General features: G+C 40.3%; 1 long non-coding RNA gene across 1 annotated transcript; it reads left to right on the top strand.

Annotated features, from left to right (window-relative positions):
* Positions 1-573: 573 nt before the first annotated feature.
* On the top strand, positions 574-7,426 carry LOC141512772 (uncharacterized). The gene is made up of 3 exons (XR_012475599.1): positions 574-652; positions 3,471-3,563; positions 7,367-7,426. It is a non-coding gene; the product is annotated as an uncharacterized LOC141512772 (long non-coding RNA).
* The last annotated feature ends 18,423 nt before the right edge of the window (positions 7,427-25,849 follow it).

A 25,849-nucleotide genomic window follows, 5' to 3' on the forward strand; every position in this document is an offset into this window, starting at 1 on the left:
GGGTTGCAATTTTATCAGTGGATGAAGTCTCTCATACTGGGAGTGCCCTTTTTAAATATGATCATAATAATATAATTATTCTTTCTTCCCATGTTCATGTGAATTTGTTAAACAGATGAAATGTTAATAACTCTTTAAACTTTGGAATCTGTGATATCACATCTGATCTTTATAACAACACATGATATAGGTACTATGCTTAACCCATTTTACAAATAAGGAAACTGAGGCAAACAGAGGCTAAATGACTTGCCCAGAATCTCACTTCTTTTTTTTTAGATTTTTCAAGGAAATGGGGTTAAGTCACTTGCCCAAGGACACACGGTTAGGTAATTATTTAGTGTCTGAGGTCACATTTGAATCCAGGTACTCCTGACTCAAAGGCCGGTGCTCTATCCACTGTGCCACCTAGCTGCCCCCAGAATCTCACTTCTAGACAGTAACTGAGATAGAATTGGAGCTCAGATCTTTATGACTCAAGATCCAGAACTCTTAGCCAGTATTTGTTGATAGCCACTGTTCTAACTCCAAATGGTCAAAATACCTTATCATTGGGGAGTAAACTATTACAGACTTTGAGAGAATGTAACTTGAGGAAGAGCACCACACAACTTAAGATCTTTGCTTTCCTATTGGAATTGTGTGACTTTGGGTCAGTCTTTTCCTTGCTCTTAATCTCACTTTTGTTATTCAATTGTTTTTCAGTCCCCTCATGAGCCCATTTGGGGTTTTCTTGGCAGAGACACTAGAATGGTTTACCATCTTCTCCTCCAGCTCATTTGTCAGATGAGGAAACGAAGGCAAATAAGGTTACGTGATTTACCCAGCTAGTAAATTCAGATCTGCCTAGCTGCCCCAACCACAGTTGCCTTGTCTGAAAATGAGAAGATGAGATCAGATAATCTCTGAGCCCTTCCAATCCCTTTTCTCTTAGAACCTGTTTCTTCAACTGAAAAATAGATAAAAAAAAAAATCTTGTGCTGAAGAAACTTGCTTTCTTAATGAGGGGAAGTAGGGTGGGAGGAAAGGAGAGAATTGGTAACTCAAAGTTTTGGAAATGAATTTTGAAGCTTGCTTTTTCTTGTAACCAGGGGGAAAAAATAGAGGAAAAATAAATCCTATGCCCACCTCAGAGAGATTGTGGAGAAAATTACCTAAGTCAATAATGTACTTTGCCAACTTTGAAGAGGTAAAGAGAGGTAACTCACCTTCCCTTCCCAGCTTAACTTCTGATATCTAAATGTCAAAACAATGACATTGTCCTGGACACTATCACTATTCAAACACACATACACTAACACACACACACACACTCACATATACACCTACACGAACATACACACACTGACATATACACCTACACACTCACATACACACATACACTCGTTTTTAATGCCCTCTTGAGTGTTGTCTTCCATTAGAATGTAAGCTTCTTAGGGGGCAGCTAGGTGGTACAGTGGATAGAGCACCGGCCCGGAGTCAGGAGGACATGAGTTCAAATCCGACCTCAGACATTTAATAATTACCTAGCTGTGTGGCCTTGGGCAAGCCACTTAACACCATTGCCTTGCAAATCCCTAAGAAAAAAAAGAGTGTAAGCTTCTGGAGGGTAGAAATTGAATAAATATTTATTTCCATCCTATCTACTATAACATGGAGCTTCTCAAACATGATACTGTCAGTTGCATGGGTTTATGGAAAATTATGTCAAAATTTGTTTGCCCATAGAAATCCATCAGTTCTGTACATCAATCTCATGATGGCAGACTGATCAAGTTCCAGAGAGTGGACAATTTCAAGATTTCCTGGTCACAGGAGGAGAAATACAAGGCAGTGTCCTTACTTCCATGCTTTTCAGCATGATGTTTTCAGCCATGTTACCAATTGCCTACACTGAGGTTGAACAGCACATCAATTGCAGTCAGTAAATTCTTCAACTTGAAAAGGCTACAAGCCAAAGTGAAGGGAGTGCTGGTGCAGGATCTTCTGTTTGTAGATGATTATACAGAAGAACCTGACCATAGGCAATTAGTTTGCTCCCATGGAGGGATGACAAAACACACAATCTGAAGATGAGAAAGTCCAAGCTTCTGCATCTGAAGATTCCAAGAAATATAGAAGTTGGGCTCAGGCTATGACAGATTTCAAAAAAAAAAAGATTTTGAAAATCAAGTAAGGGAGATAGAAGAAAAATTGGGGAAAGAAATGAGAGAGATGCGGGAAAAACATGAAAATGAAGCCAGCAGCTTAGTCAAGGAGATCCAAAAAAATACTGAAGAAAATAACATATTAAAAACCAGCTTAGATCAAATGGATAAAATAGTTCAAAAAGGTTATTGAGTAGAAGTGTAGGCTTGCCAAAAAAGACTATTTTATGGAAAACTCACACAGGGTAAGTGCTCACAAGAAGAAGCAATAATGAGATACCTGAAGATCTCACATCATGGTGTGCCTACATCAGTGACGGGGGGCTGTGCTCCATGAGCAAGGTAGAGTTGAAGCAGCTCAAGATATGGATACATAAGTTTAGAGAAAGCCCCCCAGGTGATCATATGGACTTTTTGTGCCGGATCTGTGGCAGAGCATTCCAAACTTGGTCTAATCAGCCATAGTCAGACAAACTGTAATTTGTCTCAATAGTGATGTCATTTTGGTCTTCTTCGATAACAAAGGACAAGAACCAACCATATAAATGTTGGTTACTATTATGTGATTCACCTCCTCATAACTACAAAGGGATCTTCTTAAAGTAGGTGAATGAATGTATGCATGAATTTAGTTTGTTGGTTTTGTAGCCCTCATTTCAGAGGTTTTCACAGGATAGGAAAGAGGAAAGGTCTTTCTTCTGTCCCAAACTTGGGTCAATACCCTTAGAGAAGACCAGTATATATTCAGACCAGGATACCTCTAGCTATGGGTAGTATAAATGAATAAAGAGAGTCCCCAGCTCTGGCCTCATGCAAGATTTTTTTTCCCTCAGTAACCTAAACAAACTCAACCATCTTAAATTCAGCAAGGTCTCCATCATTGACTCCATAAAAGTCTCCATCATTGACTCTCAGTTGGATCAATCAAGTCCTAATTTGATTAACCTCTCCATCCCCCCCCCCCCAGTTCTCTATTTGTTTCATGCCCATATCACAATTTATTTTTCTTTTCTATTCCCTATTTTACATAGGAGGAAACTGGTTTAATATAAGTTCCTTTTGTAAAAACTCCTCTTTTGCTTATCATCCTCACCTTTGATTCATCAGTACACTTCCCAGTCTCCTATTGGAGCCTTGTGCTGTTGAGTGACTGGAGATAAAGATATACATGCAGCCTATACCCAGCAAGGTCATTGACTTCTTAGCCTCTTCAAATGCAATTGAGTTTCATACTTAAAGGTGTGAAATATTTCATTTACACCTCAAAAAGAATTTCACCTTTAAATGCCTATATCTGGGTTTTCTTTTCAGCTTTACCTTCAGTTTTACCATATCTCAATGGAACAGATGATTACATCCTCGCTTCAGTGAAAATTTTGCAGTCCCTGCAAATGACTTGAGAAAAACCAGGACTCGGTGAGTGTCCTAGACCTTGATATTGCACACAGTTTATATTATTAATACTGACTCACCACAAGGCACAACTTATCTCAAATTGGGTGCAAGCGTCTAGTGTATCCAGTGGAACTTTGTCCAGTTACCAAATCCATAGATAAAATTACAAGAACACGTGTGTTTAGCAATAATTCACATAAGAGAAGCACATATTCACAGAACATGCCAAATAATGAATTCCTGCATACAGACTAATCTTATGGTCAGTGTAAGGAAAGAATTCAATAGAAATAATACCTGGGACAATGAGTGGCTCTCAAAGGACTTGTCTGGGAGAAATATTAGAAAGAATTTGGGACCTTTGGGTGGGTGAGTGAGGTTCACAAACCTGTGAAAACTAAAGAAAGTCTACAGATTGTTTTTCTTTTTTCCCCTCAATAATGGTTCCCATTATAACTTTTTGTTCAACCGTTTCTAAGGAAAAGAGGATATCTGGGGTGAGGAGTGGAGAATAGACAAAGGATAAGTTTCTAGGTATTTTTTCCTATCTGTGTTTTAAGGCATATAATGAAATTCACAATAGAATATATATTACAGTAGCATACATAACACACATTATGCATACTTCCTTATTAAGTTTTATCTGGCTCTTTAAGTAACCATTTCTCCTGTTTTCCCTTGTACATCATAAATACGTCTGGACCCTGGCCAAATAGTTCTGGTATTTATCCCAAGCTTCACTTTCCAGACTCCTATTGGATTATTGTGCTGATAGGCTTCTGGATGGTTATTTTTTTTTTAGGTTTTTGCAAGGCAATGGGGTTAAGTGACTTGCCCAAGGCCACACAGCTAGGTAATTATTAAGTGTCTGAGACCGGATTTGAACCCAGGTACTCCTGACTCCAGGGCGGGTGCTCTATCCATTGCCACCTAACCACCCCCAGATGGTTAACTATTAACCTGCTATTATCCCACTTCTATGCCTGGCAATCACAGTCTTCTGTGGGTCCTCTTTGCTCCCTAGGAGTTTCTATAATTTAGATACTACATCAAATAACTCTTATCTCTGAATCCGATCCTTGTCCATCATCTGGAGAGAGATTCAAATATGACTGGAATACACTTACTTGTCTGATGTTTACTAATACCCAATTATATCCTTAATGGAATATTTTCCTTTTTGAACTATTTTCTAGCTGTCAGTCACCATTCTCTGTAGCCTTGAAAGTTTATTAACATCCTCTCTAAAATGTGGTGGCAGAAACTGAACCCAAGATGAGGTGGGCAGAGCACAATTGGACTGCTCTATCTTAATCCGAGACACCAGATCTCTCTGAGTGTACTCTAAAATTGCAAAAGAAAAGTTGATTAACATCGGAACTGTTACATTTCTGTGTTCATCATCAGCACCTAATAGTTCCCTGCACACAGTAGATGATTCATGAAATGGATTGAATTCACATTTTAGGCTGCCACACTCATAATGCAGTTGTAGCTCACTTAAAAGGCATGCTTATGAGGGACTCTCCTTGTTGCAGTAATGTAGCCTAAAGACTTTGCTAATTGGTTCTGTGCATAGCAGATTGTGTAACAATGGTCCTCATGATAATCATCTTTTTCACAGTCTAGCATGTACTGTTTCTACTTTTCAGAGTAATTCCAATCCTTATCTCCTTATACCTTCAAAACAAGCCTTCCAGTAGGCAGGAAATTGCTTAACATAACCCTCATATAGGTGAGGAAACCAAGATACATTAAGGTGTGATGAGAGCTTTATTAGTAGAGAAGTTGTGCCCAGGGTCATAATCCCAGAGGTGGCCTTGTACCCAGATGCCCCGGGTTTGAAGACAGCTCTCTACTTACTTACATAAACTATGAGAGGGAGAGGGAGAGGAAGACACAGAGACACACAGAGAGAGATAAGAGACAGAAGGACAGAGAGATTGAGTTAAAAATAGAATTACGTTAGGGATAAATCCATGCATACATGCGTAGAGAGTAGGGTTAGTAGACTGGGAGAGACACAGAGAGAGATAGAAAATTAGAGTTAAAACCCTAATTAAAAGGCAGCTAGGTGGTGCAGTGGATAGAGCACTGGTCCTTGAGTCAGAAGTACCTGACCTTAAATTTGGCCTCAGATACAATAATTACCTAGCTATGAGACCTTGGACAAGTCACATAATCCTATTACCTTGCAAAAACCAAAAAAAAAATACATAATTAAGATTAGATGTGATATATATATATATATATATAAACACATATATATATGTAACATAAATATACATATACACACAGAGAAGGGTTAGGATATTGGGAGACAGAGAGAATTAGTATTGAAAACATAATTAAGATTAGGCATATATAATATAGATGAATATAAACATAGTGGGATTAGAAAATCGGGGAGAGAGAAATTACACTCATATATATCCCCACATATTGACCAAACCCATGATGTCATTGAAGTAGATGAAAAAGTGTTCCTCAAGTTAAAAACCTGATTGAAAATGGAAGGCCACAGTCTATAGCAACTCTTTAATGTTGTCCAAACTAAATTAATATATGATTCATGTCTGATTTTAATGTGTTGATATCATAACAAAATAAATACATATATGAGGTGGTTTTTCTAAGTCAATTCACAGCCCAAAGGGATCATTAGAAACAAATTTAACAGGTGTTATTGGACTTTGTTAGCTCTAACCTTAAACACTAAGAGATTAAGTAGCTTGCCCTGATAAAGGGCCTACATCAGAGACTAAAATTCTGCATAGTGTTCTGGGTTATGGGGGTATTGAACCATCATCTCTGCCCTTTCCCATTGCACTTCTCTCAATCTAAGCCCTATCCTAAGAATTTTCCACCAAGAGTCAAGAAACCATATCCTTTCAGTCATTTCTGAGGATCAGATAGCTTTGAGTTTTTTCTCCCCAATATGTAGGGGTTATGGGTCTGAAGGGTATGTACTTAGAATGTAAGCTTCCTGAGAGCTGGGATTGTTTTATTGTTTATATATGAATCTCCAGCTCCTAGCATAGTGTCTGTCTGGTACACAGTAGGCACTACATAATTATTTGTTGACTGAACATTTGATTGATGGAGAGGCATCCTGACTTAGAGGAAGCTGCCCCAAAGATGTCTGGGTTTACTTTGTGACCCTTCCCTGAACCCCATTTCCCTCATATGCAAAATGGAAAATAATTATAGAAAGTAATATCTTCCTTACTCCAAATTATAAAAGTGAAAGGTTAAGGTTTCCCACTGCATCCAGGGCCAACTCCATTCGACCTGGCATATGTCCTACCACTGGATTCCAATGACTCTGGAGGAGACAGTTAAGTTGATGAGTTTGCACAACTCTGTCTTACTTTATCCAGTTCATTTCCAAGTCAAGACATCACCCTTCTGATGTCACTGATCCTCTTCAAGTAACAGAAGTAACACTACCCACTTCACAAGTCTGTTGCAAAGAAATGGTCTTCTTAATCTAAAAATACTATTAGAAATTAGAAACATTTCTATGTATATCTTCAGCAACTTTTACTATTGTTTATTATCATTATCATTATTGTCATGCCAGACTAACTCCAAAGTTCTCTAGAAAGGCAGAAAATATGGTTTAATGAAAAGTATGCAAGATTTAGGATTAAAGGATCTATGTTTGATATCCAACTGACACTTAATAGATTTGGGGTAGGTCCATGGCACCAGAGTGAACAGAACATTGGCCTGAAAACAGGAAGATTCATCTCCCTGAGTTCAAATCTTGCCTCAGACACTTACTAGTTGTGATCCTGTGTCACTTTATCTGTTTGCTTCAGCTTCTTCATCTGAAAAAGGAAATGGAAAAGGAAATGGAAAATCACACCAGTGTTTTTGACCCAAATTGGGTCATGCAGAATCCAATACAATTAAACAAGTCATTTAATAGATGCAAGCCTCAATGTAAGCTTCCTGAGAGGTGGGATTATTTTATTCTTTATATATGAATCTCCAGCTCCTAGCATAGTGAAATGAAGGGACTTGTAAAATGAAGGGACTTGAGTTACATGGTTTTTTTTCCCTATCCTTAAATTCCATGATCCTATGATTTCTTCACTGATTTGTCTCTATGCAACCAATGGTCTGTAATATAAGTTCCCAACCAACTTCTGAGGGTGCCCAGGTTTATAACTTCCCTATCCACACTACCTGCCAGTGGGCCTGAATTCCCACTATTAGAAAAGCATTCCTTGGAAGAATAATATTGATCTTGGCAAACCCTTCCCCTTCCCTTACCCAGAATGTTAGTTCCATGGGAGAAGCTACTATCTGCTACTCAGTTCCACATAACTAATTCATAAATGATTGAGGAAACCAGACACAGAGACTGAGCCAAGAGGGAACTCTAGGAAGCTGGAGCTCTATTCAGGTAAAAATCAGGAAGGAATAATGTGAAGATGACTAGAACAAATGATGAAACTTGTTGTATGCTTCTTACCTCTTTTGGACATACTAAAAATGGGAATGTTTTATGTGTAACTGTGTAGATTTGTTAAAAATTGTGTTTTATTTGGGTGAGGTTGAAGAAAATGAGAGGAAAGGAAGACTTTTTCCTTAAAAAAGAGGACTGAAACAGCTAATGAAAGGACTTGAATTCTCACATTATCCACTGACTCTTTCATCATACTGTGGTTCAGTATGTATGAAACAAATCAGAAGGATATATAAGGCAAATAAAGGTTCATCATATCAATATGAGGAAAGAAGAATATTTAAATGAAAATGTTTTTTTCCTCTGTAGTTCTAGGACCTTGCACAGTATCTTAGACTCAGTGAGTGTTTAATAAATGCTCTTTGGACTTTGAAGAAAAGATATAAGAGATATCTCTCCACTTATTTAAATTAATGAGAAAATGTGGATATGGAATACTATTTGATGCATTGGTAAGTTTTGCTAAAATAGACTTTTTTCTTTTTTATTCTGTGTTATAAGGAGTATAAGGAGGGAAGAGGTAGAAAGGATGCACTGGGATAGATAGTGCAAAAATGAAAGAAATCAATAAAAACACAAATATAAGAGGTATATCTTTTCACAAGTATGTACATAACTGATCCAAATTTCTAAAGATTTTCATACCAGTCTTATCTTCCCAAGATTATAAATGCTTTATTTTTTTTGGGGGGGGGGGGTCCAGGTTCCCTATAGAATGCTATCCTTCTCCTTCCCATTCTTTATAGCAACAAGAAGGAAGGTTCTGTTGATGTTGATGGATGAGGGGATGGTGGTGAAAACTAACATTTATATATCCACCAATTATCTGCCAAGTGCTTTGCGAATATTATCTCATTATATTCTCACAACTCTAGAAGGTAGATGTGATGATTATCCCTATTTTAAAGTTGAGGAAACTGAGGCAAACAGAGATTAAGTGACTAGTTCAGGGTCACATTACTGGTGTCTGAGACCACTTAGCTACACAGAATTCAGTAAGAAAGAAATATCTCCATAAATACTGACCAAAGAAATATCTTAAGAAACCCCTAAAGAAAAATCAATGAATAATTATGTCAATCTAATATAGTCACAGAATTTAGAGGTAGGCAGAATTCTAGAAATCAAGTACCACAACCCCCTTATCCTACAGATGAGGAAACTGAGGCCAAGGAAAAAAGTGATTTGCTGAGGTAAAAAAAGATGTGTCACTGTTACAATAGCAGAAAAAAAACTGAAACTTTTTGTCTTTCAATCTGGTTGTTCTGGCACAATAACAGATTTAAGGTTCTGACATTCAATGCTAGAGTCAGGAACATCTTGCGAGAGAGATTGAAAACCATTTATTTCACTTTTGACACTTATTAGCTATGTGACCCTGGGTGATTCACTTTATTTTTCTGAGTTGCCTCATCAGTGAAATGGGGATAATTATTTCCAGCATTTACTGAAATCAAAGACTTACAGCTCAGAAGGACCCTAAGGGGGACAGCTAGGTGGCATAGTGGGGGGGGGGGGGCAGTTAGGTGGTGCACTGGATAAAGCACCAATCCTGGAGTCAGGAGGATCTGAATTCAAATGCAACTTCAAACACTTAATGATTAACTGTGTGACCTTGGGCAAGTCACTTAACTCAATTGCCTCACCAAAAAAAAAGGACCTCAAAAGATTTAATCCAATGACTTCCCTTTCTATCCACCTCTATTTTACAGATAAATAAACTGATCCAGAGAAGTTATTTCTCCAATGTGACAGAGATCAATCAATGAACATTTATTAAAGTGCCTGTTATTTGCCAGGCACTCTGCCAAACTCTGGGGATGCAAAAAGAGACAAAAGTCAAGAATTTTATGATTTCTCACGATCTGGTGGAGACAACATAGAAATAAATATATACAAATCAAACTATATACGAGATAACTAGGAAACAATGTAAAGAGGGAAAGAACCGGAACTAAAAGTTGCAAGTCTCACCTAATTCCATCAAGTGGGTTCTGATTTGCTCTTTTTAAGGAAGAGAACCTGCATCTGTCATTTCAGTGTAGGGAACTCCTATGTGAGCAAACTCCCTCCATCAATTCAGACAGCCACCTTCTCCTCAACTAGAGGGCAGAGGATCCTAGACGTTAATCAATTAATCTGTTTGCCTCAACTTTAAAATGAGGGTAATCATAGCATCTACCTTCTAGAGTTATGAGAATATAATATTTGCAAAACACTTGGCAGCTAATTGGTGGCTATATTAGTAATAGTTTTCACACCATCACCACATCCATCAACATCAACAAAATCCTCCGTGTCGTTGCTATAAAGAATGAGAAGGAGAAGGATGGCATTCTATAGGGAACCTGGACCCCCCCCCCCAAAAAAAAGCATTTGTAATCTTGTTGGGAAGAAAAGACTTGCATGAAAATCCTTAGAAATTTGTATCATTTGTGTGCATTGTGAAAGAGGTGAAATGCACCTCTTATTTTCAAGTGTTTTTTTTTTATTTCTTTCAGTTTTGCATCAGCTCCCTATCCCACCTCCTCCCTCCTTATGGTCCCACCGGCTAGTATATATCAGGGGTCAGACTTAAGCCCTGCTTTTCCTCGCTTTGAGGTCTGCTCTCCAGTAGTCACTTCCACTCGTCTTAAAGTGCTCCAGAAACATGAGTTAATTTTTTTTTTGCCTTTATCATGAGGGCACTGGGCCAAGGAAAGCGGGTGAATTCTCCCTTTCTAGCTTCTTCGGGAACGGTTCAGAGAAGGAAATCGAAACCCCCCAAACACCATTAGCCCCTCCTTGGGTCCTCCATCCCTGCCCTCCCTATCCCCGCCCCACCCCCCACATGCGACCCGCCGCTCGGGAACCAGCTCTGGGGCTCCCAAAGAGAAGTCACTCGTTATCAGAGGGTCCGGACAAAGTGCCCTAGAGACAAAGAGCCGAGGAGCGTATGGAGCCACTTCCCGGGGTCCCTTCCTCTCTTTCGGAGTCAAACATTCCATTCCCCCAGTGGCGCCGGCGGCCCCCGGCCGTCAACAACCCCCGAGGTGTCGGGTTACTCACTGTTTGTTGTTGGGCTTGGCCTTAGGTAGGTAGAGACCCCAGCGGGTCATTGGAATGACAATGAGCTGGACAGCTCCCCGGACCCGGCCTTGTGGAGGAAGGAAAGGAGGCAGAGCTACCGCACCCCAGTGAGAGGAACGCGCCCAGGACGGGGCGCAAGGAGCTAGACTGAGGGGACCCCGATCCCCCGCAGCGAGAAGAGGAGGCTCTGCCCCGAGAACTGCGCCAGACATGGGGTAGTGTCTGTTCCAGGTCAGGGCCAGACTTGATGAGGACTGTAGGTTTGGGGGTCACCCATTTAGACCTGGAAGAGACCTTGGAACTCATCAAGATCGATTCTCCTTATTTCGGAGATTTGAAAAACAAATAAGCAGAGATGAATGACTTACCCAAGGTCGCACTAGTGGAAATCGCATTGCTACACTTGGAATTCAAATTCTCTCACCTGGATCCAGTGATGTTTCAATCATGGACTAAGATCCCTGGACTAAGCTTCATAAAGACAAGGGTCCGAATTGGGCTGCTGACGCTTATTAGCCGGGTGATCCTGGAAGGATCCCTGGGATTCAGCTTCCCTATTCACAGAATGATAATAATCCTTATGGTACTTTGAGGCTCAATTAAGACAAAGCCAGTGGAGAAGTTTGTGGGTTTCTCTAAAAATTTATTTAAGAGGGCAGCTAAGTGATGCAGTGGCTAGAGCACCAGCCTTAGAGTCAGGAGGACCTGACCTCAGACACTGACTGTGGGACCTTAGGCAAGTCACTTAACCCATTGTTTTGCAAAAAAAAAAAAAAGACCTTTAGATAAGGGGGTAGTTAGGTGAAGCTGTGGTTAGAAATAAATAAATGCTAGATGTGTGACTGCCTTGGATCCAGGGCCATCTCCAGTCGTCCTGATCATACCTGGCCACTGGACCCAGATGGCTCTGGCAGAGCAAGTGAGACTGGTGATTTAGCACAGCCCCCCCCCCCCCATTCAAATCCAATTCATGTGCTTATCATGGCATCACCCTGGTGTCACAGTCTTCTTCGAAAATATAGGACGGGGGCAACTAGGTGGAGCAGTGGATAGAGCACCAGCGCTGGAGTCAGGAGGACCTGAGTTCAAATCCAGCCTCAGAAACTTACTAATGATCTAGCTGTGTGACCTTGGGCAAGCCACTTAACCCCACTGACTTGCAAAAAAAAAAAAATTCTAAAAAAAAGAAAAAGAAAAGAAAGGACAAAGATTATCATTAACTATGTGACTTTAGGCAAGTCACTTAACCCCATTGTCCCACAAAAACCAGAAGAAAAAAACCGAATCTAAATAACAGCTAGTATTGGTGTCACCTGTTTGAGAAGCAGTTCTAGCAGCTCTAATACAGAATCTTTGCAGTTTCTCTGGAACATTATGTTATAATATGTCAGAAGGGCAAACGATGGTTTGGGCTTTACTTTATTGCCCAGCAGAGAGCACAATGTCTTGTGTATTTGTTGTTCGGCTAAGGAACTTTCTTGGCAAAAATATTGGAGTGAGTTACTATCTCTTTCTTCAGTTCACTTTACACATGATAAAATGAGGCAAACAGAGCCAAGTGACTAGCCCAAGGTCAAGCTGATAAGTGTCTGGGGCTGGATTTGAACTCAGATCTTCTTTCCTCCAGGTTTGACTCTCCACTTCACCACCTAGCTGTCTTGCTAAATATATTCTTGTCCATAATCCCAAAGGTCTCTTATTCTGAGATTACTGTTTACTGAACTCCAACTTGGTTGTGGAGAGAGGCGCATTATTTATAATCACCACCTGCTGAGATCCTGGGATTTTCGATGAAGCTGGAAGAGACCTCAGAGGTCATAGATTTTAACTACCTCATTGAACAAATGAGGAAGCTGTAGTTGAAGTGACTTACCCAAGGTCACCCAGGTAGCAAGTGAAAATCATCAGGAAGCATTCTTTAGGTATCTGTTATAGATCATACACTGTGCATATGAAGGAGAGGTAAGAGAGCAGAGAGTCTAGGGACTGCTCTTGTTCATGAAGGAGACATGAATATCTATATTGTGAAAAGGAAAAATCAGCAGCAGGAAGGTTTTCTTCAGAAGATGGGATTTCAGCTAAATCCTGGTGGAAGTAGGGATAAGGAAGGTGAGAGCAAATCATTCCGGGTATGGGATACAGCCAGTCCATGGCAAGGTACCAAAGACTGGAACTGAAAACTTGAGGCACTGCAAGGAGGACAATGTAGCTGGATGGGAGGGGGAGGGGGAGGGGAGAACAGAAAGAGTGATTCTGATCCAAAGTCTATAGACAAATTGCTCCAATGCCCATTTGCTTATTCTGAAAAATGTGGGAGTTCTACTAAAATCACAGAAGCTCAGAGATGGAAGAGATCTTGGTGGTCATTGAGTCCACCCCATTCCTGACCTGGATTCCCCTCTAAGTGTGCCAAACCCAATCTTTACCTCAAACACCTGGGGGCATCATGTGTGGATCACTGGGCTGAGGAAGACCTTACTTTGAATCCTGCTTCAAACTCTACTTGGGTTCATCTGTATGAATAAATCACTTTCCCTCTTTCAGCCTCAGTTTCCTCAATCTGTGAAACAGATAATAATCACATCTCCCTCCCAGTGTCGTGGGAACAAATAAGCGTTTGTGTGTTGTGTGTGTGAGCAGGTATGTGCACACTCATATGTAAGTGTGCAAAGCTTTCTCTGGGTCTCGAGGTGATGGAATGGATACAGTGCTGGGTCGAGAATCAAGAACACTCGTCTTTCTGAGTTCAACTCCAGAAACTTACCAGCTGTATGACCCCGAATAAGTTTCTATCTGTCTTAGGTTCTCTTCTGAATGGCTAGGTGGTGCAGTGGATAGAGCACTAACTTAGAGTCAGGAGGATGGGAGTTTGAATCTAGCCTCAGATACTAGCTGTATGACCTTAGTCATAACAATTTAACCTTGATTTATAGCTGACCATTGGACCCAAATTGCACCAGAGGAGACCCCCCCCATTACTCAAATCTAATTCATGTACTTGGCATGGCATTACTTCCCTGATGTCATGGTATTCTTCCTGAATGAAGGACAAACATCATCATCATCATCATCATCATCATCTCCTGGGATTGTATTCTTATACTGCACTCCAGCCAGTGAGTTTCCCACACATTGCCCCACTGCCTAGCCCAGATCCATCTGCCCCTGGAGGCATTCCCAGAAACATGCTGCATCCTTCACTTTAGAGTAAAGTAGACCCAGGTTCCGGATCTGAGATTTTCTCTTGGGGGGGGGGGGGGTTGAACCAGTACTGCTTAGAGAGTAAGAAGACTTGGACTTGAATCCACAGTCTGCCATGACTTTGAGCAAGTTCTTTTCCTTCTGTGGATCTCAGTTTACCCTTCTGAGAAGCAGAGGGGGCGGGGCATGACCATATCTGAGATCTTTCCAGCTCTAGATCCTTTAGTGGTTTCATTTTTTTCTTCCAGGGTCTGAAATAGCCAATGGAAATCAATATCTTTTGGACAGAAGAGGTAGCCAGTCTTCACTAGAGGACCCAGACTATCCACTTGGTAGCTTTCCCTGACTGTCTAACACCTGAAATCTCAGAGTTAACATTATGACAGGAAGGCATGAATGGGTATTTCAGATCTGAGCCTACTCTCATCTGGCCTCCTTTAAGGTTCCTTAGAATTTGCAAATGTCCAGTTTCAGAACCCAAGAGCACTTGGTATAATTGAAAGGCACTCCATTTAGAGGCAAAAACAACTTGGTTCAAATCCTTGCCCTGACATATCATTAGACGATATATGTCAGTCTTGAAGGGTCTTTGGAAGGCATTCAATTAGATACTGTCATTCTAAAGATGAGAAACTTGAGAATCATGGAGAGAGACAGACAGAGATAGACAGAGACAATCTGCTTGAACTCATTCAAGTGGCAAAGCCAAAAGTTGAAGTCTTTTATTCAAAAGCTGACATTACTTTTGACCTCTCTTCATCTCATGAGCCTCAGTTTCCTCATTTGTAAAATGAAGGGGATGCTCTACCTGCCTCTGGGGTCCTTTCCATGCAACCCTAGATCAAAAATTCTATGAACAATAAAATCAAAAGGCAAGGTTTGGCTACAGGACTCAAGGAAGGCTAAAAAAGGTGAGGGGATGGGATGGTAAGTCCTATACCAAGTTCTCTGGCCAACTGAGAGGTCATGAATTAATTTCCACATGAGCTCAATGCTCACCCTGTAAGTCAGGAAATTTTGTGAATTTAATATACACATCTATGTGTGAATGTAAACATATTTGTGTGTGTATTCATGTGTTTTTTTTTTATTTGTGGTTATAAAATGTGGATTGCCATTAGCAAATAAGTCATCGACTGTGGTGAAGTCACAGCTTATGGACATAAGTGGTTTTACTCAGTCTTGATGCTTTTTTTTATTATCTCCAGTGTGGAAAGGTCTTACATGTCCTAAATCCATGCTGAGGTAGAGGTATCTCAATTCCAGAGAACACGGAAATGTTTCTGTAGTCATGTCACTGTAACTATGGGTTCATGGATTTTAGAGATGTAAGAGACTTTAGAAGTTCCTCTATCTACCCCCTGCCCCATTATCTCCCCACTAGAGCCCAGGACCAAAGAAGGATTTCATACTCCAGAGCCAAAAGAGCTCAGATTAACAGCTGAGACAGATGAATGAAACAAATAGACAAAAGCCCTTTTCATCCCCAAGGGAAGGAGAGGCAACTCCAGGCCATCCCCACACAGAGACAGAAAACGAGAGGCAAGATATCAGTTTCAGCCAGGGAAGACAGACAAGCAAAGGTCCCTAGGGGTTTTTCCTAGGAAGGATGCTAACCTCGACTTCCCTATTCTCATCACCCCCCACCCTTAGCTCCCTGTCCACTCCTGCTTCTGCTCTGGGTCTCAGCTCCATTCCCCACTCTGCAGCTTCTGTGCAGCAGAAGCTGGAAGATGGGGGTGGAGGATGGGAAGACAGATGCTGGGGGAGAAAATGTGGGTAGGAGAGGATTAATGCCCAGGTGGACCTCTTCCGGACTCATGTGCAGGACTCATCAAGCCCCCGTTCTAGGTGTTCTTCAAACTCGGATTTCTTGGGGGTGACTTCTTTTCTTGTTCAATGTTAATTTTAATTTAATTTTTCAATGATTTTCAAAGATAGTTTTCCACATTCATTTTTGTAACGTTTTCTCCCTCCCTCTCACCCTTTCTCCCACTCGAGGGGGGGCAAGTGATCACGGGTGATTTTTACCCACAGCTGATGAACAAGTCAAACCAAGGTAAGATGAATCTTCTGATCTCAGTCAACTTTTTCCTCAAAAAAAAAGGTGTTTTGGGAGGGAGTAGGTCCTCCCAGGTGACCAAATGGCATTTTATTCAAAGGCAGATTAAACTGAATCCTTTTAAAGGACTAAGGAAAATTTAGGACAGGAGCTAGCACTGAGAATACCCAAGAAGTATTTTCACCCAAGTGACACCATCACCAACCACATGATGCCTGAGACCACCGAGGTTCACTTTCCTAGAATAGAAAAGGTACTTAGATAGGATTTGGTGTCTTAGAACCCATCATTTCCAGGGCCCTTCCTATCTTCTCAGTCTTCTTACACTTGAGTCTCCTCTACATACTCTTATGACCCAATGGCACTGAGTCTGTTGCTACTCCATCTCAGAATTCTGTGTAGTTTTGCCTTAGCTATTTCCCAGGCCTAGAATGCTGTCCCTTCTCACCTCCGTCTCCTGGCCTCCCAGGTGTCCTTAATTTAAAACTTCAATTAGCTCAGGTACTACCTTCTGAAAAAGGGAGGCCTTTCTTGCTGCCTCCCCAATGGCCTTAGTGCCTTCCCCATCTGCTTCTATGTATCTTATATGAGCATAATTATTTTCATATTATCCATGCTTTTCTCCGTATCCCCACAAGTCTGCCATATCATGGCTTATTGACCTATCAATTGAAGTTAAAAGTAGCTAGTCATAGTCATCACCCTGATGTGATTATTCCCTTTTTTCAATTTAAATCTTTTTTTATTTATGTTTTTCCAACAACATGCAACGATAGTCTTCATCAAGCTTTCTTTTTATTTGCAAGGATTTAAGTTTTACATTTTTCTCCTTCCCTCCCCCTCCCCCTAATAGAAAGCAATCTAACAAAGATTCTACATGTATAATTGTGCTAAACCTAGATGCATATTAGTGATTATTCCTTTCAAGAAACAGAGTTCTGCCTTTGAAGCAGCCATAGAAGGCTCCTACATCTGGTACAAGAGAACATCCAGGGATGCTGTTTATGGAAGATGAAACTCTGGCCATGAGTCCATGCTATCTAAATTAAATCTTGTCCAAAGACAAAGCAAGAACTCTTGGTACTGGATGTTATAGGGAAAGAGGATGCAGAGAGAGACACTGAGCATTTAGGGTGAGGCTACCAAGATTGTGTTTATAAATGTTTAACCTCAGAGTAGACATGATCTTTTCCTCTATTTCAAGATATTAAGAAAGAAGCTTTAGCTTGTTTCTTTAAGAAGCTTGGTCCCATATTGCATAAGGTCATTGGTTTCAAAGTTTTACGACTAATCTACTACAAACCCAATGTGAAAAGAATTTACACTGTTCCTCAGTGCAACACTACTCAGCCCAATTCATATACCTTGGCTGCTTATTTACTCCAGACTGTGAGGTGACTGCAGTTTAGACCACCATTTCTTTCTGGATTGAACCCATCACCAGTCACAGAACTATGTCTCACATCATATAACCAGAGAACTGAATCCTAGATGAATGAAAAAAAGTTGAAAAGTGGATGGAAAACAATCTTTGCAACACATTTTCTGATGAGGGTCTCATTTTTCAAAACATATAAAGAACTGATTCACATTTATTAGAATAAGAGCCATTCTCCAGGTTATAAATGGTCAAGGAATATAAAAGGGTAATTGTTCCAGGGTAAAATTCAAGCTATCTATAGCCAAATTGGGGTGGAAGAATGTTCCAAATTATTAACTAAAGAATGCAAATTAAAGCAATTCTGATGATCCACCTCATAGACATCAGACTTATAAATTAGCAGATGATAACTATTAGGGGAACTACAATCAAATAAGCAGGTTAATATACTAAGAGAGATGGGAACTGGCCCACGGTGGAAAAACAATTGGCAGTTGTGCCCCCAGAGTTACCAAATTATACATTATTAGGCATACTCCAGAAGAGATCAAAAAAGGAAGAAGGTCCTAATATGTACAGAGTATTAATAACAGGAGAAAACTATTAAATTACAATGTTTCCCACTCACTGGGCAATGGTTAAACAAGTTGTACAATATAAACATAATGGAACATTATAGTGTCATATGAAATTAAAAGAGTTTCAGAGAAACTTCAGAAGACCTTTATGCACTGATAGAGCAAAGGGAGCAGAATCAGAAAAGATCTAACAATACTGATTTATGAAATGATCAACCATGATTTCAGAGAAAGCATGATGAATCACATCATTTGCTTCCTATCTTGGTGTAGAATGAGACATTCATTTTTGAATACTTTTAACCAATATGGGAATGTTTTGGCTAGACTATGCTTATTTGTTACACAGATGTTGTTTTCTTTGGGCTAGGGGTGGGATGCTTGTCATGACAGATAAATGACAAAGAAATTTTTTTTAAAAATCTAGGAGATTCCATAAAGGTCTCTAATTCAGTTCCTTCCTTTAATAGAAGAGGAAAGTGGGATAATATAGAGTAAGTGATTCATCCAGTGCCACACAAGAATTAAGTAGCAAAATCCCAATTTGGACCTAAGCCTTCTGGCATTAAAAATCAGGGCACTTTGTCCTCTCTTGTCCTCAGGTTATTTATCTGTAAAAACAGAAACAGTAATACCACTACTACCTTGCTGGTAGAGTATGCTCTAGGGCAGTGCAGTCTCTGGGCCTCAGTTTACTCATTTGTAAAAGGGAACTAAGTGACATCCAAGGCCTCTTCCAACTCTAAGTCAATTTGATCAATCAGGAATCTTATTCCCAAATGATCCCCCCTCCTTCCTCATTCAGTAGCTAGGAAGGAAAAAAAAACTTTAAACATCCGAAAACTTCAGAAAATTGGGGTTAAAACTCCTGCAGAGGGAAAGTGTGACTTGCAAGTTCTCTGGTTCAATCCAGACACATGGGGAGGATAGATGGATCCTGAGTTAGGGTATTTGCACCCAAGGAAGGGGTGGGGTGCAGCAAGTGCTCTCTATTTTTGTCTTATAAAAAGTCTCCCTACACCTTCCCAAAAGTGTTTGGAGTTTGGAGTTACGGGAGTCAACTCAACCCCCATTGTCATCAAGGTCCTTCAGCACAGGGTCTGACCATCCTGAATTCAAATTCTGGGCAAGTGACAGGGGAATGCATTTACACTGCAAAACAGAGGAAATAGTGGCAACTTTTGCTCATTCAACCTACTGTAAAATAAAAACAGTAATTCACATACTGGCTTCTTATCTTTAGATCAGCTTGGTTTTCTCCCCAGACCTTGGAGGGTCTGAGAGATTGTTTTTGTATTCCTCCCGGGTGATCCTGGCAGATAGGGAGAGGAAGTGGATCTGAGATTTCAATAGTTAGGGAACTCCATCTAACAATTCAGGGCAGCACTTTCTCTCCAGTTTGTAGTCCTAAAGAGTGGCCTAGAACACTCTGAGGTTAAGTGACTTTCCCAGAGTCACTTAGCCAGTACATGTTATAGGAAGGACCTGAGCAAAGATCTCTTTCTGGCTTCCAAGCCAATCTCTCTCCAATCTGCCACACTGTCTTTCTCTTGCCTGGAATATGAGATGTCTAATAAACACTGGTTGATTTGGGACTCTAGGTTCAAACCACACCTTTGATACTTTAGGACTCAGGTGGTCTTGAGTAAGTAACAATTTCTCTAGGCCTTAGTTTCCTTATCTGTAAAATTATATTTCATTTGTACTTTGATGAAGTTTTGTACTCTGAGGTTGTGTTGGGGTTTTTTTAGCTCTAAATCTGTGTGGGAGAAAAAGGAGGGAGGGAGGGAGGAAGGAAGGTAGGGAGGGAGGGAAGGAAAGAAGAGAGGGGAAGAAGGAAAAGGGAAGGAGGAAGAGAGGAGGAGGAGGAGGGGAGGAGGAAGGAGGAGAGGGAGGGAGGGAGAAGAAGAGAGGAAGGAAGGAAGGAAGGAAGGAAGGAAGGAAGGAAGGAAGGAAGGAAGGAAGGAAGGAAGGAAGGAAGGAAGGAAGGGAGGGAGGGAGGGAGGAAGGGAGGGAGGAAAGGAAATGAGGAGAAGAGAGGGAGGAAGGAGAAGGGAAGGAGGGAAGAGGGAGGGAGAGAGGAGGAGGGGAGAAGGAAGGAGGGAGGAGGAGAGGGAGGGAGAAGAAGAAAGGGAGGAAGGAAGGGAGAGAGGAAGGAAGGAAGGAAGAAGAGTAAGGTAGGAAACTAGCATCAACTCAGAGACTGGCATTATGCTGAATAAGATACCAACATCCACCAACCCCCTACAATTCCTGCTCTTATAAGGAGAATAGCATCTTTTTAAATAGACAAAGGGGGTTAGTGAACTGATGTTAATAGCAGACATTCACATATGAATTTGTGGTCTGCCAAACATTTTACTCTATTTTCTCCCTCAGTTCTCACAACAACACTTGGGGGGTTAGCACTGTTATTCCCTTCACTTTAGGAATGGGTAAATTAGGGAAACTGAAGCACAGAAATATTAGAGGACTTGTCCAGAGTCACATGTATTAGTATTATCATCTATTCATTTAGAAAAAATTTACATAATGATAAAAAAAGCCTTCCAGAAATTCAGTAGCAGTTTCAGTTTTCTTGCACTTTACTATACATCTACATAAAATTGAAGTAATAACAATATCTGGAATTTAGAAATCACTATTGGGTTTGCCAAACCTAGTGTGTACATTTGATCCTCCCAATAAAGAAGATATTATTTATGATTATTCCCATTTTACAGATTTGTAAAACAAGGCTGGTAAGTACTACATACTTGTACAGTGTACAAGCAGTACAAATCCATTCAGTTTCTTCTTGACAAGACGTTGTCATTCTTTCCAAGTGTTCTTTTCTTCTTCTTCTTTTGGTCTCCAGAAGGCACTTTTAAGTCTTCTTACTTTAAAGAGTTAGACCCTCATTGCAGTGCAACACCAAATGGCCAGAAATCCGGGGTTCAGCTGTTGGGGACCATTGATGAAGTTGTTGAGTCCTCTTTTACAAAGGTGGAAACTAAGGTTCAGAAAGGAACCTTGATCCATCACTTATCGAAGCCTTGGCAGAAATGAGGAGAAAAGGCTCCTGAGTCCCAACCAGGGGAAGGATTCTGCAACCCCAGTTCTTTGATCCGGTTTCTTAGAATCCTGCCTTGAACTCGTCCTAAACACCGACAGCGAACAGTGCTTTCCCAGCTTCCCAGAGGTTCAGCCTCCTCCTTCTGTCCTCCAACCTTCCAAACCCTTTCTGTCCTCCTCCCCCTCTCCGCACCCAGCTGCCCAGGTCCCTCGGAGTTTATTTGTTCAGGATTCCCTTAATAGCCCAACCCAGCTATTTTGGTGGTACAGACAGATAGCAGAGAGAGCAGGCCCAGCCCCCCGGGCCGCTCTGTCAGCGCCATCAGCCCACACCGAGGCTTCCAGGACGGGCTGGAATTTTAATTGAAATGGATGCTCGGCGGATTGGAGGAGCAGATAAGGAGCTGCTATCAGAACTGGAGGCTGGGGGGCTCCCGCCTCCCCAGGCGGCACCACTCAGCAGCTCCCGTGATTTGAGTAACGGGAGATCAGGAGGACGTGGGGGCTTAAGGTCCAAGGGCCTTCTCAGCGATTCTGTACATTGGGACTCTGAAGAATAATGGAGAGAAGGCAGGACTGTGAAAAAGCAATTTCCAGAAGGGCTAAAAGTAACCACCCCCCTAAACCCTCCAGGATCACAGCAGCAGGGGAACAAAATCATAGGGTAGCCCTCCGGGGTGGCGGTCAGCTCCTCAAAAGAGTTCAAATAAAAATAAAGTTCATAGGATTTACTTTTGGAAGGGTCTCCGCGGGTCATCCAGTCCCTTGTACATAAGAGAAAACAGAGGACCAGAGATGTTTTGTCCAAAGTCACAAGAAATGTCGACTTCAGAGTTTTTGGGGGGAGCCAATTTGTATTCATTACATTTTTAAATAAAATTTTATTTCATATCACCTAAATTTTTCCCTTTATCATCCCCCTTCCCAGAGAACCATTTCTTATCAGAAAAAAAATTAAAGAAAAAATTAATGAGGAAGTGAAAACTGGGCAAAATCAATCAACACACTTGGAAAATTTGATAAAATAGGCCCCATTCTTCACTTGTGGACACCTTCACCCTCTTATGCAAAGTTATCTTCTCACTGATGTAGAGCCTCCCTTGTTCATTGTAATTTTGCAATATTTGCTTTTGTGTGGGCTGTTCTTTTCATAAGAATTGATGTAATCATTGTAGATATTGTTTCATTGGTTTTGTTTACCTCACTTTGAAAGTTTCCACGGTTCTACAGTATCATTATATGTCATTATTTCTTACCACGAGTAATATTTTAATTTTAATTTATTAAAGACAAGTTCAATATAAAAATTTTTCTTCCTCAATGTCCATGACCTTCCCTAAAACTGCAACTTTCTTTCCCTGAATAGTCCAGAATATACCCTTAAGTATGTTCCACCCCCAGGGGACTAGCAAATGTAGCTAGAAGAAAGGAGTATCCATTTCTAAGAATTGCAAGGGGAAAGTGAGGTCTTCAAGTACCACAACCCCTTACATCCCAGGCTTTTGCCCACCAAAGGACCCATTTGGAAGATCCAAGATTACCTTTGCTCCAAGGCACTGTTTTCCTCATAGCTTGTCAATCATCTCCTTCTTGGTTTGACTTGCTTTTCCCACAAGGACTTATCTCAGCTAGGTAGTGGTAGTGGTGGAGATGGTGGTGATGGTGATGAGTCATTTTTCATTCATATCAAACTCTTTGTGACCCTATTTGGTATTTTCTTAGCAAAGATACCCAAGTGATTTGCTGTTTCCTTCTCCAGCTCATTTTACAGATGAGGCAACTGAGCAAATAGAGTGAAGTGATTCTTCTATGAATCACTTAGCAAGAAAGTGCCTTGGAGTATATGTGTATATACATACATACATACATATAATATATATATATGTGTGTGTGTTATATATGTATGTATGTATATACACACACACATGCACACACATATCTTTTCATGCATTTATGTATATAGGTACTTTTTTTGTAAAATCTTATATAGTTTGCTATCTCTGTTTACAGGCTCTCATATTTATGGAAATATTGCTTGGCTAAGGGTAAGATTCCAAAGTCTCCATCGTGTTTGGAATTTTTCAGTGAGCTCATCTATTCTTCCTTCACTTCTCCCCAGTCATTGCTGAAACTGAATGCATCTCCCTTATCTCTCAAAAAGATTCAAATCTCTGATGTACTCTCTGCACGTGCTAGCATTAATCATGGCACACAAAGATTTAATAGCTTCTGAAATTAATTTTATACAGAAAGAAAATATAAAACAAGTTAAGTCTGGAGTCCATTCAGTTGGGAAGAAGGCAGCAGCCTGCTTCTGAATGCAGAAAAAGAATCTCTTCTTGGACTCTCTTTAATTCCACCTTCTCACACAAAAGGAGTAGCAGATCTCAGGAGAATTGGGCAACTCATCAGAGTTCATTTCCTCTTGCAAAATGCAGAAAAAAATGTGTCCCTTGAACCCCAAGATTTCTCAACAGAACTAGGTGTTTCCTTGTAGTGGACTTTAAAAGTGCACTCAGGTAATGTGCCATGATTTCTGTCTTGGCTCTTCTGAACCAAAGTTGGAGTCTTCTTTCAGCCTTAGTTAAGAGGTAGTATTTCAATCACCTCAATCCTCTGGAAATTCAAAGAACAACTCAGGTTATCTCATTCAAAGCTAAGGAGGTATATTGTATAGCCTGAAGCATCATTCTTGGTGGCACTGTAAACGTGGACTATGAACATTACCTGAACATTGAAAAGATTTTCATTCTATTGTCCAAATTCTTAATATGTTCTATAACATGAAGGGCCACTTGGGCTTTGAGTCATCCTCTGAGTGATAAAATATAATTCTAGATTTCTTGATGGCAGCCAGAACTGCCTTAAGTAGTTTGCTCTCAAAATCTATGAATCATATAATCAATAAATATTTATTAAATGATTATAATTTTCTAGGCAATGCTAAGCATCGGACAATACAAAGAAAGGCAAAAGACAGTCCCTGCCCTCAAGGAGTTCACAATCAATTGAGGAGGACTGCACATTTAAAAGCTGAAAATTAGGGTACCTCCCTAGGGGCATGATGAGATAGTAAATGAACTGGAGGTTTCCTGGGCACCCGCCTTAAGTGAGAGCTCTGGAAGGACCTCATTCATATCCACCCTCTCCAATGGGGAGGAGGGGGTAGGGTAACAGAGGAGATATGAATTTTGCAAAGTTGATGTTTTCTTATAGGATGATGAGTTTCTGGAGTCCCTGCCTTGGACAGAATGGATCTTTTTTTTTTTAAGTTTTTGTGCCCAAGGCCACATAGCTAGGTAATTATTAAGTGTCTGAGACTGGATTTGAACCCAGGTACTCCTGACTCCAGGGCCAGTGATTTATCCACTGCACCACCTAGCCGCCCCACAGAATGGATCTTGACAGAGCTTTCTGAAAGTAGGTTGAAAAATAATTGTTCTAACATAACTTGAACTCCTGTGGAAATTTTCTCCTTTCTGTGCCTCAGCCTGCTGGAGGAAACGATGAGTCACCAACAAAGTTTGCCCCGTGCTCTAAAGTCAAGGTATCCTTCCTCTTGACACCAATATCTTCCTTGGGGAAAATCAAGGTAATTTTGATGCAGCCTGTATATTAGTAGACTCTATCACTAAATACATTAAATCTAAACCCACATCATAGCCTGCAAATGACTTTCTTCAATATATAAATAATATTTTTATTTTCTTAAATATTTCCAATTACACTTAAACATTTGCTAACAATCTTTTTTTTTTATTTTAAGTTCCAAATTCTCTCCCTCCCTTTCCTTGGAAAGTCAAGCAATCTGATATTATGGTGGTGAAATGGGCTTGAAGTCAGGAAGACACAGTTGAGCAACAAAGTAAGTGGAAGTAAAACTCTGCAAACAGAGGAGCAGAATTTGGATTCTTGCCTAAGGTAGTCATTTTTTTAAAATAGCCTTAAAAATAATATTCCATCACAATCACAAATTGTTCAGTCATTCCCCAAATAATGGGCATCCCTTCAGTTTCTAATTTTTTGCTAGCACAAAAGAAAAGCTATTATATATTTTTATACATGGTGGATCTTTTCCCCCTTTTTTATGATCTCTTTGGGATACACATTTAGTAGTGGTTTTGTTGGGCCAAAGGGCTGCATAGTTTTATAAACCTTTGGGCATAGTTTCAAATTGTACTCCAGAATGGCTGGATCAATTCACAACTCCACCAAAAGTGCATTAGTGTCCCAATTTGTTCACATCCAACTCAGCATTTATCATTTTTTTCCTTTTCAATCTGTTAGTTATGAGGTGATACCTTGGAGTTATTTTAATTTACATTTCTTTAGGAATTGTCATTGAAAGCTTTCCTTTCTTCTATGAAAACTACCCAATTATATCCTTTGATCATTTATCTAATGAGCAAAGACTCTTACATTAATAAATTTACCTCAATTGCCTGTATATTGAACAATTGAGACCTTAATCAGATAAACTTCCCA

This window comes from Macrotis lagotis, chromosome 1, assembly GCF_037893015.1.
Source record: "Macrotis lagotis isolate mMagLag1 chromosome 1, bilby.v1.9.chrom.fasta, whole genome shotgun sequence".
Lineage (NCBI taxonomy): Eukaryota > Metazoa > Chordata > Mammalia > Peramelemorphia > Peramelidae > Macrotis > Macrotis lagotis.